Source organism: Meriones unguiculatus, chromosome 1 (genome assembly GCF_030254825.1).
Source record: "Meriones unguiculatus strain TT.TT164.6M chromosome 1, Bangor_MerUng_6.1, whole genome shotgun sequence".
NCBI classification, from domain to species: domain Eukaryota; kingdom Metazoa; phylum Chordata; class Mammalia; order Rodentia; family Muridae; genus Meriones; species Meriones unguiculatus.
In genome coordinates this window covers 86,869,797-86,884,998 of record NC_083349.1, presented here as the reverse complement: position 1 = coordinate 86,884,998, position 15,202 = coordinate 86,869,797, and positions in this window count along the sequence as shown.

Sequence of the window (15,202 nt, the reverse complement as noted above, 5' to 3'; positions counted from 1 at the left end):
TAGAATATTCAGGGCTCTAGGGTAAAACAAAATACTAAGAGTTAAACACACACACACACACACACACACACACACACACACACACACACTAACAGTAAAATGACTCCTAAAGTTATTCTTCTCTACTTACAGATCTGTGCCTTGCTTAGCCATCTGAAAAGAGTCCTGCAACAGAAGATAAAAAACAGAAAGACTCATAGTCAGACAGCATGCAGAGTAGAGGCCTTAGAACACTTCACCTTAAAACAAATGTCTCCATTAAATATTTGCCCTCAGGACTCATGGAACTCTGGAAAAGAGAAGGCTGAATCACACACACACACACACACACACACAGAGAGAGAGAGAGAGAGAGAGAGAGAGAGAGAGAGAGAGAGAGAGAGAGAGAGAGGACATAAAAATAAAAAAGATAAAAATAAGGCCCTATAAGTTAGCATTATCAAAGCACATTTGGACTCAAAAAGAATAAGAGTGTCACAGAACATTCATCAGCCTGTCTCAGATTTTTTGGGTGTATGTTCTGGTTGTCAGTTCAGTGTTTTTATGGGATTCCTTAGTGTGTGGATGAGTGGAACTCTATTTCTTTTTCTTTTTTTTTTTTTTTACTTTTTTTTATTTTATTATTATTTTTTTTATCAGTTACATTTTATTAACTCTGTATCCCAGCCGTGTCCAGATCCCTCATTCCCACCCAGTCCCTCCCTCCCTCCCTCATCTCCACCATGCCCCTTTCCAAGTCCACTGATAGGGGTGACCTCCTCCCCATTCATCTGATCCTGTTTTATCAGGTATCTTCAGGACTGGCTGCAAAGCCCTCCTCTGTGGCCTAACAGGACTGCTCCTCCCTTCCGGGGTGGGGAGACCAAAGAGCCAGTCATTGAGTTCCTGTTAGAAATAGTCCTTGTTCCCCTCACTTTGGGAAACCAATTGGTTACTGAGCTACCACAGGCTACATCTGAGTGGAGGTTCTAGGTTATATCCATACATGGTCCTTGGTTGAATGTCAGTCTCAGAAAAGACCCTGTGCCCAGATATATTTGGTCCTTGTGGAGCTCCTATCCTTTCCCCATCAGACTAACTCCCCTTCTTTCTTATGATTCCCTGTACTCTGCCAAAGGTTTGGTCATGAGTCTTTGCTTTGAAAACACTGCTAGTTAGAGTCTTTCAGATGCGCTCACTAGACTCCTGTCATACATTCAATGCAAATCCCATCTGTCTTTCTAAATGAGGATAGCCGGTTGTGGTGGCGCACACCGGTAGGATTTGCTGAAGGAGGCAGAGGCAGGAGGATCACGAGTTCGAGACCAGCCTGGGCTACACAGTTTTAGGGACTGGAGAGATGGCTCAGTGGTTGGGAACTCTATTTCTTATGCCTTCTCTTGGGCTTCTTTCATTTTGTCTTGGCATTTAGCAGATAACAGATTGAAAAGAAGCAAAAGAAAATTCATGTGATAAAATGAGACTTGCTTTGGACCACCAACTTGTTCTTAACTTATGTTATTCTTTTTGTATAAATCTACATTCTGTACACATATCTCCTCAACTGGCACCTGTTTCTTTCTCCATGCCTGGCTGGCGATTCTTCATGCTTCATTCTTTTCCAGAGTTCCTGTCTCTGCCAGAAGTACTGCCTATTTTTGCTGCCTTTGATATTATCCATTCGGCTCTTTATTAAATAATCAAAATGTGAAAGAAATGTATGTTTCCAAAACATTGAGACAGGTTATGAAGTCAAAGAATAACAATGCCAAAGTACAGCCTATACTCAGCTCGGCTGGTACAGAAATCAGCCTTTGAATAATACAAAGACAATCTTTACACAGTGAATGAAAAGATCACCTGAACAATGTGACTCACTGTACAGTATGTGAAATCTTTGGTCATAGTTCTTTCTAAAGATATGGATATTGATCCTCCATTAAAGTAAACTTTTCTTTCTCATTTTCCTTGATTATTTTATGTAATAATTAAATTTAGTTTAGTCAATTTTTCAAGGAAAGGCCCTATCAGAGCAGGGAATCTGTCTGGCCTCTTAAAAACAGCCATGAAGAAATATTAATATAATGTCTGGCTTAAGTAAAACTAAAGAAAAATATAATTTAAGGGTTTTGGAAAAGATACGTTACTCGTGAATGTCTTCTTTGTCTGCCTGTGGCTATTTATAAAGGTTAAATCTCTAGTCATTTGAAGCATTTCTAAGTTATGTATGATAACATTCAGCTTAATGATTTCAAATATCTTCTTTCATTTCATCCATTAAGGAGCTCCTGCTGCAATACTGGTATAATATACATCACTGAAGAGTCAAATGACAGTATTCAAAACAAGCATTGTCTTTTATGATATTTTTTAAACAAATAAAGCAATTTGCTAGCAAGAATAAAGTACATTTGCTTCAGTTTAAAAAGGAGTCTGTATTTTGGCTACCAAATGGAAATTTTTTGCTAAAATTCCATTCCTATTCAATGGTTTCGATAGTGACATGTTGAACATTTTTGTTGTTGTTCTAAGTGATATGTTGACATTTTACTAGTTTATAAGAAACCACAAAAGCTAATAGCTATCACATGTCCTGCTGTCTACAATTGTTTTCAAAAGCTCACTTGTTTTCATGTTATGTGTGTCAGAACCTTTATACATATATTACATCACATATGTGCCTGCAGTGCCCACAGGAGTCAGAAGAGGGTTTAGATCTAGCAGAACTGGAGTTACAGCCATGATGTGGGTGCTGGGAACTAACTCCAGGTCCTCTATAAGAGCCTAAGTGCTCTTAACCACTGAGCAACCTCTCTAGCTCCTGGTTATAAATTGTTCCACGTATGATTCCAGCATCTGAAATTCTACTTCACAAAGCACAGGCAAAGACTCTGACTTGTATGGTGTGACTTATGCCAGAATCATTAAGTTATATGAATCTGTTTTCTAAACTCAGTGTCTGATAATTCTGTTATTAACTTTATTCGTCAGTCTCTTAGCCTGTGTCCTTGCAATAAAAGTTCTTTCTAGGCTTTGTGTACTGTTTATTGACTTTAAGAAAGCTAGCATCAAATACCTCAATTATCAACACATAAAATTACAAATGTTTTAAAATGTGTGCTGTTTATGAATATTTGTGATTTGGAAACTACTACCCAAACAGTCTGGACTGTATTAAGCTTTGAGGGAAAGCATTGAAATTTGAATGGAAACTGAACTTTTGGAAGTGATACAAGTAATTTGTCCCAGTACTGATTTTTAGATTTATCTCTATGTAACCCCATCATCCCAGAGTGATCACATTAGCATAAAATAAAAAATCCTAAAATTATAGGAAAACATGGAATAATTCTGGTATTAGTGGGTGAGTTATAACACTATAGATATACAATTGTCCCTGAAAAAAACTTTTGATATGGAAAATAGCTCAGATTTATTCCAATGCCTCTCACAATTAGCTCATTTTCTAAATGGGCCCATTAATCTCAATATTTCCAGGATAATTGTTTGTGGCTCAATGATAAATAGCAAGGAACCATCTGCACATAAAATTTCTTTCTATTCCATTCCTCTTGTTATAGTATCTTGATACTGATGCTGTTAATAAGGCTATGATTGCATTAGTTAAAGAACTAGACACCCACTCTGTACTAGGGTGAATCTAGGGTAAGTACAGAGTATGCATTTTCTAATACTGCTTTCTGTAGAAAACTCATCAGCATAAAAAGGTTAAGAAATTGAGAGGATCAATGTAAGTAGTCCACTTTAAGTGTTGACATTAGCTGTTCTCATGCTTGTAATATTTAAAACATTATATGGAGATTATATAACAAATGGTTTTGGTGACAATGCTAAAGATGTGTCACACAAATGTTACAGTTAGATAATTTTGTAAGACATTTAAGTGATTAATAATTTTGTGAAACCACCCTAAAGAACAATTTGATCTAGGAAATGTGTTTGTGAGTGGGATTTATGATCAATTGAGAAATTTCACCTAATCCTCCAGTATATCTAGTACTAATGTGAACTCGTTTGTTTGTTTGTTTAATGAAATAAGAACAACATTACTGATATTAATTTTTTAACCCTGATTTTCACCATAACTTTATAATAACATACGTTTCGGCCAACTTTCTATTTATATTGAAGTTGCAATATATTGTAATAAATATTGCTTAATTTGGTAAAGTATCTGAATTTTCATTTAATGTCCAGGGCATTGGATGGTTTGTTGAGTGCATTCTTAATTTATATTGACTTTTCTTTCCTATCATGCATAAAAGTTACTCTCCCACAATATATAGGATCCAAGAAAACAGTTTTTCTCCCTTTGCTATCTCTGGTGTTTCATTTGACTGAGCAAATATTAAATGGAAAAGCTTGGCTATTGTCTTTATGAAGTTTATTTACATTTGATATTAGAATAAATTAATTTTAACATCTTCAGTGTACTTTTTACAATATTACCTCATAGGAAGGTACATCCATCTCAAAAACATCTTCAGGATTATGTTTTTTTTTATATTTTATTATTTTTTATTTTGTTTTATTATGTTTTTAACCAGCATGCAATGAAACGTTTCACTGTCACATTTTCGTACACAAATTACTACATTGTATTCTTTTTTATTTTTTATTTAACTTTTATTAATTACACTTTATTCAATTTGTATCCCCCCCATAAGCCACTTCCTCCTCCCCTCCTGATTCCATCCTCCCTCACCTTTCTGCATGCATGCCCCTCCCCAAGTCCACTGATAGGGGAGGTCCTCCTCTCCTTCTTTCTGATCTTAGTCTATCATTTCTCATCAGAAGTGGCTGCCTTGTCATCTTCTGTGGCCTGGTAAGGTTGCTCCCCCCTCAGGGGGAGGTGATCAAAGAGCAGGCCAATTAGATTATGTCAGAGGCAGTCCCTCTTCCCATTATTATGTAACCCACTTGGACACTGAACTGCCATGGGCTACATCTGTGCACGGGTTCTAGGTTATCTCCATGAATAGTCCTTGGTTGGAGTATGAGTCTCTGGGAAGTTCCCTGTGTTCAAATTTTCTTGTTCTGTTGTTCTCCTTGTGGAGACCCTGTCCTCTCCAGCTCTTACTATTTCCCAGTTCTTACATAAAATTCCAACACTCTGCCCAACAGTTGCCCATCAGGGTCAGCATCTGCTTTGATAGTCTGTAGGGCAGAGGCTTTCAGAGGCCCTCTGTGGTAGGTTCCTAGGTTGTTTCCTGTTTTCTTCTTCTTCTGATGTCCATCCTCTTTGCCTTTCAGGATGGGGATTGAGCATTTTAGTTAGGGTCCTCTCTTTTGGTTAGTTTGTTTAGATGTACATTTTTTTAGCGGGATTATCCTATGTTGTATGTTTATATGAGTGAGTATATACCATGTGTCTTTTTGCTTCTGGAACAACTCACTCAGGATGATCCTTTCCAGGTCCCACCATTTACCTGCAAATATCATGATTTCCTCATTTTTTATTGCTGAGTAATACTCCATTGTATAGATGTACAACAATTTCTGCATCCATTCTTCAGTTGAGGGGCATCTGGGCTGTTTCCAGCTTCTGGCTATTACAAATAAAGCTGCTACAAACATGGTTGAGAAAATGTCCTTTTTGTATACTTGAGCCACTTTTGGATATATGCCTAGGAGTGGTATGGCTGGATCTTGAGGAAGCGCTATTCCTAGTTGTCTGAGAAAGTGCCAGATTAATTTCCAGAGTTGTTGTACAAATTTACATTCCCACCAGCAGTGGAGGAGGGTTCCCCTTTCTCCACAACCTCTCCAGCATGTGTAGTCACTTGAGTTTTTGATCTTGGCCATTCTGATGGGTGTAGGGTGAAATCTCAGGGTTGTTTTTATTTTCATTTCCCTAATGGCTAATGAGGTTGAACATTTCTTTAAATGCTTCTCTGTCATTTGATATTCCTCTACAGAGAGTTCTCTATTTAGCTCTGTTCCCCATTATTTTTTTTAATTTTATTTTTCTTATGTTACATTTTGTTAACTCTGTGTCCCAGCTGTATCCCGCTCCCTCTTTCCCTCCCCAACCCCACACTTGCTCCCTGGTCTCCTCCCTGCCCCTTTCCAAGTCTACTGATAGGGGAGGACTTCCTCCCCTTTCATTTGACCCTGTTTTATCAGGTATCTTCAGGGCTGGCTGCAAAGTCCTCCTCTGTGCCCTAACAGGACTGCCCCTCCCCTGGGGGGGGTGGGGAGGTCAAAGAGCCTGCACTTGAGATCCTGTTAGAAATATTCCTTGTTCCCCTTACTTTGGAAAACTACTTGGTTACTGAGCTACCACAGGCCACATCCGAGTAGAAGTTCTAGGTTATATCCATAGATGGTCCTTGGTTGAGTGTCAGTCACAGAAAAGACCCTTTGCCCTGATATATTTGGTCCTTGTAGAGCTCCTATCCTTTCCATATCATACTAACTCCCCTTCTTTCATATGATTCCCTGCACTCTGCTGAGGGTTTGGTTATGAGTCTTGGTGTCTGCTTTGAAACACTGCTAGGCAGAGTCTTTCAGATGCCTTTTGCAGTAGACTCCTGTCATCTGTTCAATGTACATCCCATTTGTCTTTCTAAATGAGGATTGATCATCTTATCCCATGTCTGCTTTTTTGATTATCTTCTTTAGGTGTATAGATTTCATTATGTTTATCATATCTTGTAGGTCTATATAAGCAAGTATATACCATGTTTGTCTTTCTCCTTCTGGGATACTCCACTCAGAATGATCTTTTCTAGATCCCACCATTCGCCTGCAAATTTCATGATTTCCTCCTTTTTGATTGCTGAGTAGCATTCCATTGTGTAAAAATACCACAATTTCTGTTTCCATTCCTCCATTGATGGACATCTGGATTGTTTCCAGGTTTTTTTTTTAAGTGGATTACTTGGTTTGCTGGTGTTCAGCTTCTTTAGTTCTTTATATATACTGGATGAGTCCTCTGTCAGATAAAGGGTTGCTGAAGATTCTTTCCCAATCTGTACGCAGTCACTTTGTTTTGATGACAGTGTCCTTTGCTTTACAGAAGCTTTTCAGTTTCATGAGGTCCCATTTATTGATTGTTGCTCTTAGAGCCTGTGCTGTTGGTATTCTGTTCAGGAAGTTGTCCCCTGTGCCAATGAGTTCTAGGGTATTCCCCACTTTTTTTTCTAGGCGATTTAATGTGTCTGGTTTTATGTTGATCCACTTGGACTTCAGTTTTGTGCAGGGTGATAAGTATGGATCTATTTCCATTTTTCTACATGTAGACATCCAGTTGGACCAACACCATTTGTTGAAGATGCTATCTTTTTTCCATTGTATGGTCTTGGCATCTTTGTCAAAAATCAGGTGTCCATAAGTGTGTGGGTTTATTTCTTGATCTTCTGTTTGGTTCCATTGATCCACCATTCTGTTTCTATGCCAGTACCATGTGGTTTTTATAACTGTTGTTCTATAGTACAGCTTGAGATCAGGAATAGAGATACCTCCAGAAGATCTTTTATTGTAGAGAATTGTTTTAGCCATTCTGGGTTTCTTGTTATTTCATAAGAAGTTGAGAATTTTTCTTTCCAGGTCTGTAAAGAATTGTGTTGGTAATTTGATGGGAATTGCATTAAATCTGTAGATGGCCATTTTTACTATGTTAATCCTGCCAAGCCATGAGCATGGGAGATCTTTCCATCAGGACCAGATGGCTTCAGTGCAGAATTCTACCAGACCTTCAAAGAAGTGCTAATACCAATTCTCCTCAAACTATTCCACAAAATAGAAACAGAAGGAACATTACCAAATTCATTCTATGAAGCCCCAGTCACCTTGGTACCTAAACCTCACAAAGACTCAACAAAGAAAGAGAATTTCAGACCAATCGCCCTTATGAACATTGATGCAAAAATACTTAATAAAATTCTTGCAAACCGAATCCAAGAACACATCAAAGATATTATCCACTATGACCAAGTAGGCTTCATCCCAGGTATGCAGGGGTGGTTCAATATATGGAAATCCATCAATGTGATCCACCATATTAACAAACTGAAAGAAACAAAAACACTTGATAATCTCCCTAGATGCTGAAAAAGCATTTGACAAAATCCAACATCTATTCATGTTGGAGAGAATTGGAGTATTGGAGAGATCAGGGATACAAGGCACATATCTAAACATAGTAAAGGTGATATACAGCAAGCCTGTAGCCAACATCAAACTGAACGGAGAGAAACTTAAAGCAATCCCACTAAAATCAGGGACAAGACAAGGCTGCCCATTCTCTCCATATCTCTTCAACATAGTTCTGGAAGTCCTTGCTAGAGCAATAAGACAGTTGAAGGAGATCAAGGGGATACAGATTGCAAAGGAAGAAGTCAAATTATCACTATTTGCAGATGATAAGATAGTATACATGTGTGACCCCAAAAACTCTACCAGGGAACTCCTACAGCTGATAAACACCTTCAGCAAAGTGGCCGGATACAAAATTAACTCAAAAAAATCAGTAGCACTCCTGTATACAAAAGACAAAAGGGCTGAGAAAGAAATTAGTGAAACAACACCCTTCACAATAGCCACAAATGACATAAAGTATCTTGGTGTAACTCTAACCAAGCAAGTCAAAGACTTGTATGAAAAAAATTTCAAGTCTCTGAAGAAAGAATTAGAAGAAGACAGGATCATGTTCTTAAAAGTCCCAATTTATTTCTAATATCAGAGATCAGACCTCTACTCTTGCCTGATGCGTCTCAAACAAACAGGGGGAACTGTAGAGAGCTGCGTAATGCCATGCCTTAAAGATGGAGCTGGTTTCTGCCTTCCACCTTCCTGATGGTGAGTGCTCTCTGTCACGAACAACTCCACATTTGGCTAAGGCTGAGGATCTGGCTTGCTTCCATGTATGTGGACCTATCTGCATTGTCAACGTGGCATGCTGGGGTTGGCTACCCAGAGGCTATTTAAGCTGTGGGCTGGCTTTCCCCAGGGTCAGATGATTGTTCAAGGTTCCTGAATAAACTGCATTGAAAAAAAAAAAAAAGAAACCCTTTTACTGAATTGCTCTCGGATAACTTCGTACACATACAAACAATGTTCTGATTACTATAACCTCCTTTCTCTAATCTCCCTCCTACCTAAAGTATCCCACTTACCCCTTTACCAAATTCATTTCTATTTGTATTTTTTGATATTGTTTAGAGAAACTGAATTTAACTAGTGGTGTATTTGTGATGCTAGATGTGGAAGTATCCATATATTCTGGGTGCTCTTCAGTGGGTACACAAATGAAAACAGTGACTGTATCTCATTAAGAAATGATGGGTTAGACAATAGTTCAGCAGGAACTGGTAGGGACCAATAAAGATGTACCTGACCCAAGGAAGACTATTAGTAGTTCCAGTTTGGGGAAGGCCCATTACAAGTGGTCATGGATTTTCTGAGGTCAGGAATACATTGTCTGTGCCATGCCATGATCAGAAGACAGAAATTCATTGACTTTCCCATTATCTTCAACTCATACATTCTTTTTTTAAATTTTTTATTTAACTTTTATTTATTACACTTTATTCATTTTGTATTCCCCCATAAGCCCCTCCCTCCTCCCCTCCCGGTCCCACACTCCCTCCCCCCTTTCTGCATGCATGCCCCTCCCCAAGTCCACTGATAGGGGAGGTCCTCCTTTCCTTCTTTCTGATCTTAGTCTATCAGTTCTCATCAGAAGTGGCTGCATTGTCAGGGTTCTAGGTTATCTCCATGAATAGTCCTTGGTTGGAGTATGAGTCTCTGGGAAGTTCCCTGTGTTCAGATTTTCTTGTTCTGTTGCTCTCCTTGTGGAGTTCTTGTCCTCTCCAGCTCTTACTATTTCCCACTTCTTATATAAAATTCCATTCACTCTGCCTGTCAGTTTGCCATCAGGCTCAGCATCTGCTTTGACAGTCTGCATGGCAGAGGTTTTCAGATTCTTTCTGCCTCCCCTTCCCTTATAAATTCTGAGCCTTGGAAGAGGCAGTATAAATGCAAATTAGGGATGAGCCATCAACTACTACACATGAGAAAGGATATGTATTGTTTATTTTGGGGGGTCTGGATTATCTAATTTAGGGTACTTAGTAGCTTCAAGCTTCATTTTGCTGTACAGGTAAAATTTTATTGTGCAGGCATGTAGACTATATTTGAATGATCCTTTATTTTATTAATTATTTATAACTGGTTTCTATGTTCTAGTTATTTTTTCCTATTTAATTAATTAATTCAGTTGACATCTTGGTGATAGGTCCCTCCATCTTCTCTTCCCAATTCCACCCTCCCTCCTGCATCCGCTATCCCCTATTACACAGAATAAGGAAGCCACCTTACCCAGACAGTCCAGCTCATCTATTCACATGAGGTTTGAGTTCATCTTTTTCCCCTGTGGCCTGGTAGGCAAGTTCCATCAGGTTGAAGTGATCAAAAAACAGGCAACATAGTCCATGTTAGAGATATCACCCAATCCCCTTACTAGTGGGCCGACGTGAAGCCTAAGATGCCCATTGGATTTATCTTCTTAGGGTCTGTACATTGTAGTATGTTGATTATGTACTGTGTAACTAAAATCCACTTATAAGTGAGTGTATACCATGTGTGCCTTTCTGGGTCTATGTTACCTTTGCAGGATGATATTTTCTACTATTTGTCTGCAAATTTCATGTTTTCCTTGTTTTTAATAGCTGAGTAGTAAGTGTACCACAGTTTCTTTATCCATTCTTCAGTTGAGGGACATCTATATGGTTTCCAGTTTCTGGCTATTACAAATAAAGCTGCTATGAATATGGTTGAACAAATGTCCTTATTACACAGTGGAGAATCTTTTAAGTGTATGCTCAGGATTGTTATACTTCGTTCTTGAGATACAGCTATTTCCAATTTTCTAAGAAAGCCACAGATTGATTTCCAAAAGTTGTACAAGTTTGCACTCCCACCAGCAATGTAGGAGGGTTCCCCTTTCTCTACATCCTCACCCGTAAGTGTTCTCATTTGAGGTTTTGATCTTGGGCATTCTGACAGGTGGAAGATGGAATCTCAGAGTCATTATAATTTTAATTTCCCTGTTGGCTAAGGACGTTGAGCATTTATTTAAGTACTTCTCTATCATTCACGATTTCTCTGTTGAGAATTACTTGTTTAGCACTATATCCCATTTTTAATGGGATTACTTGGTTTGTTGGTGTTTAATTTTAAAATTCTGTATATATTCTAGATTGTCAGATGTAGGATTGGTGGTGATTATATCTATATCTATATCTATATCTATATCTATATCTATATCATCTATCTATCTCAGTTTGCTTAAATTGTTTATTAGCTGTACGGGATCTCTGGTAGAATTTATGGAGTCACTTATGTATACTATTATATCATCTCTGAATAGAGATTCTTTAACTTCTTTTTTCTAATGTGAATCCATTTGATCTCTTTTAGTAGTCTTATTGCTCTAGCTAAAACTTCTAGTACTGTATTGAATAGATATGGAGAGAGTGGACAACCTTGCCTTGTCCCTGAATTTAGGTGGTTTGCTTTGTGTTTCTCTCCATTTAGTTTGATGTTGGCTATCAGCTTGCAGTATATAGCCTTTATAATGTTTAGGCATGGGCCTTGTATCTCTGATCTCTCCAAGAATTTAAATATGAATGGGTGTTGGATTTTGTCAAATGTTTTTTGGCATCTAAGGAGATGATCGTGTGGTTTTTCTCCTTCAGTTTGTTTATATGGTGGATAACATTGATGGGTTTCTGTATGTTGAACCACCCTTGCATGCCTGGGATGAAGCCTACTTGGTCAGGGTGGATGATATCTTTTATTTGTTCTTGGATTCAATTTGTAACTATTTTATTGAATATTTTTGTTTCTAATTTATTGATTTCTGCCCTGAGCTTGAGTATTTCCAGCCATCTACTCCTCTTGAGTTTGTTTGCTTCCTTTTTTCTCCCCTAAGGCTTTCAGGTGAGTTATTATGTTGCTTGTATGAGATGGTTCAAATTTCTTCTTGAAGGCACTTAGTGCTATGAACTTTCCTCTTAGCACTGCTTTCATTGTTCCCATAAGTTTGGATATGTTGTACCTTAATTTTCATTGAATTATAGGAAGTCTTTAATGTCTTTTTTATTTCTTCCCTAAACCAGCTGTCATTGAGTAGCAAGTTATTCAGTTTCCATGTATGTGTAGGCTTTTTGCTATTTCTGTTGTTGTTGAGGTCCAGCTTTACACCATGGTGGTCAGCTAGGATACAAGGGATTATTTCAATATTCTTCTATCTCCTGAGGCTTGTTTTGTGACCAACTATATGGTCTATTTAGTAGAAGGTTCCATGAGGTATGAAAAGAAGGTATACTCTTTTAAATTTAGGTGAAAAGTTCTGTAGACATCTGTTAGGTCCATTTGATTTAGGGCCTCTGTAAGTGCCTTATTTCCCTGTTTTGCTTTTGTCTGGATGATCTGTCCCTTGGTATGAGTAGAGTGTTGAAGTCTTCCATTATTAAGGTGTTGGGATTGATGTGTAATTTCATGTTTAATAATGTTTCATTTACAAATGTAGGTGGTCTTATATTTGGGACATAGATGTTCAAAATTTTGATGTCCTCCTGGTGGAATTTTCCTTTGATGAGAATGAAGTACACCTCCTCATTTTTTTTTGATTGCTTTTGGTTGAAAGTCTATTTTATTAGATATTAGGATAGCTACCCCAGCTTGTTTTCTGGATCCATTTGCTTGAAAATTTTTTTTCCAGCCCTTTACTCTGAGGTAGTGTTTATCTTTGTTGCAGAGGTGTGTTTTTTGGATGCAGCAGAATGTTTCAAACTGTTTCAGCACCCATTCCTTTAGTCTGTGTCTTTTTATTGGATAGTTGAGTCCACTGATGTTGATAGATAATAGTGACCAATGAACATTAGTTTCTTTTATTGTGGAGTTGGTGGTCTTACTGTGATTCATTGTTTTTTTTAAATTTTTGTTGGGAAATTATCTGTATCCTGTTTTCTTGGGAAGGCAAGAGACACACAGAGGGGTAAGTACCTTTTTTTTTTTGAGACTGGAGAAAGCTAGCAGCATCTGCTAAATCTTCTATTTCTTCTTCTTCTTCTTCTTCTTCTTCTTCTTCTTCTTCTTCTTCTTCTTCTTCTTCTTCTTCTTCTTCTTGTAGCTTTGGGCCAGAAAATGAAACTTAATTTTAGGTGCTGCCATTAGTTGCCCGTTAGCTTTCTGGTCAGTTGAAAGTCCCAAGATTTTCTTATGCTTCCTTTTAAACTAACCAGTTAAAAGCATTTTATAATTATTTTTCTCTAGAGTCCAAATATTTTACTCCTTGTCTTTGAGAACTTTTCTTAGCCTCCAATTTCCTAAGTATTTTCTTCTTAACCCCAAGATTTTTTTTAACTTTAACTGTTAATTTTGTTTTAAGTAAACAAACTGAAAAGTAATATGTTTTAAATTTGGTTCTTCAAACAAATTGTCTCTAAACAAAACTTTAAACTAGATTATGTCTCCTTCTTTGATCTTTTTATGAAAGGTAGACTTTGCTTGTCTTTGGTATGTGAAAAAATATTATGAATCCATCATTTTAAATACCACGACTTCTTACTACAGACTTGTTCGCTGGCTCACTCTTAATGGATTGTGTCCTTTCTATCTGAGTGCTGCATATCAATGCTTTTCTGCATTTCTTATGTCTGCTATTTATCACCAATTTTTTCCATTCTAGAAATTTTCTTTCAGGCTTTTAACTACAAATGGAATTGGGTCATTTCTACAATCAAAATCATGACCAATATTCAAAGAAATAGTGTTTTGGGTATATGTTGGTTTTCTAAAAGCAGTTTACCAATGGTATTTACTTGAAACACATAAAAATTCTCACTGTTTTCTCAAGAATAATAAAAAATAATGTCACTCCCTTAATTGCATAGGTACAACCACTGTAAACATTTAAAATTCATTATTTTATAAAATTTCAAAATATTTATATAATTTAAGTATCATTTGTTATAATATTTGCATGATAGGATCTTTGTCACAGAGCATTTGATTCTTGTATAAAAATCTGACTCCACACCTTGCTATTTATATCAGATCTCCAAGGTGTAATTCAAACGCAGCTTCTGACTTGATGTCCTGAATTTCAATTAAAGTCTTGCTTTATATTTTTATATCTCCTTATATTTTTACATAGCTGTCTTTATGTTCTTTACTGTGTAGTTTCAAGCATGTGAAAGCCTGCCTTCAAAATCTAACAATTTTTAAATATCTATTAATGTCTATATTCCAAATGTATCCATTAAAAAAATTGAAAATAATTCTCTTCACAATTGAAGAACCAAAATGTAAAAGAACAGAGAATGTGAACATTTCAGTGATATTTTCTAAATCCTCTTTGTTATAAAAAGATAATACAAAATTTCAGACCTTGAGGAGAAGAGCATGAGGAAATACCCAGGTGATTTCCAATAGCCATGTTAGAATCCCAGAAAGGCAAGAAGGCAATTTTCAAGTTAAATAATTAATAAACCTAAACCCAATTTTCTAATCAGTTTTCTTGAGCTGTTAAGTTATAGCCTCATTTGGGAACGTTGTCTGTATCCTGGCAAGTCCAGACTATGTCACTGCACCCTACTCATCTGCTCTTATTTTAATGAGCAGATGAGTTTAAACAGTTTTATACCCCTGCTACCCACTACAAACAAGAGGGAAAGCAAAAGCTGATGAAACTGCTCCAACATTCTGGGAAATTTAGCATAAACCATCTCTGAATTTGGAATCAATAGTCAACAAGTCACAGATTTTTTTTCCTTAAAACTTGTGTTTCTGCATTTTTAAAATCATCATTTGCTGAAAACTACATTATAACAATTTTATGTCAAATTTGCCTCATAGCACTATGTTTGTTAACTTTTTGTACTCTAAACAATAGTTGAACAAATTAGTGTATTTGGAAGAGAATGATAGTTTGGGCTTATGACTTCAGAGCCTTCAATTAGGGATCACTTTTCTCTATTTATTTGGAGATGAACTGAAAAAGTGTCTTCTGGTAGAAATGTATGACAGGAAGGCAGTTTTTCATGTGCTCATCAATAAACTTAAACACAGCTTAAATGAGCTAGAACAGTCTCAAGGGAACCCCACTGTAATGTGGTGCTATGTCTCCTGATTTGAATAATGCCTCCATTTTTGTATATACAGATATATAGAAGTAGCTCATGTTGTATCT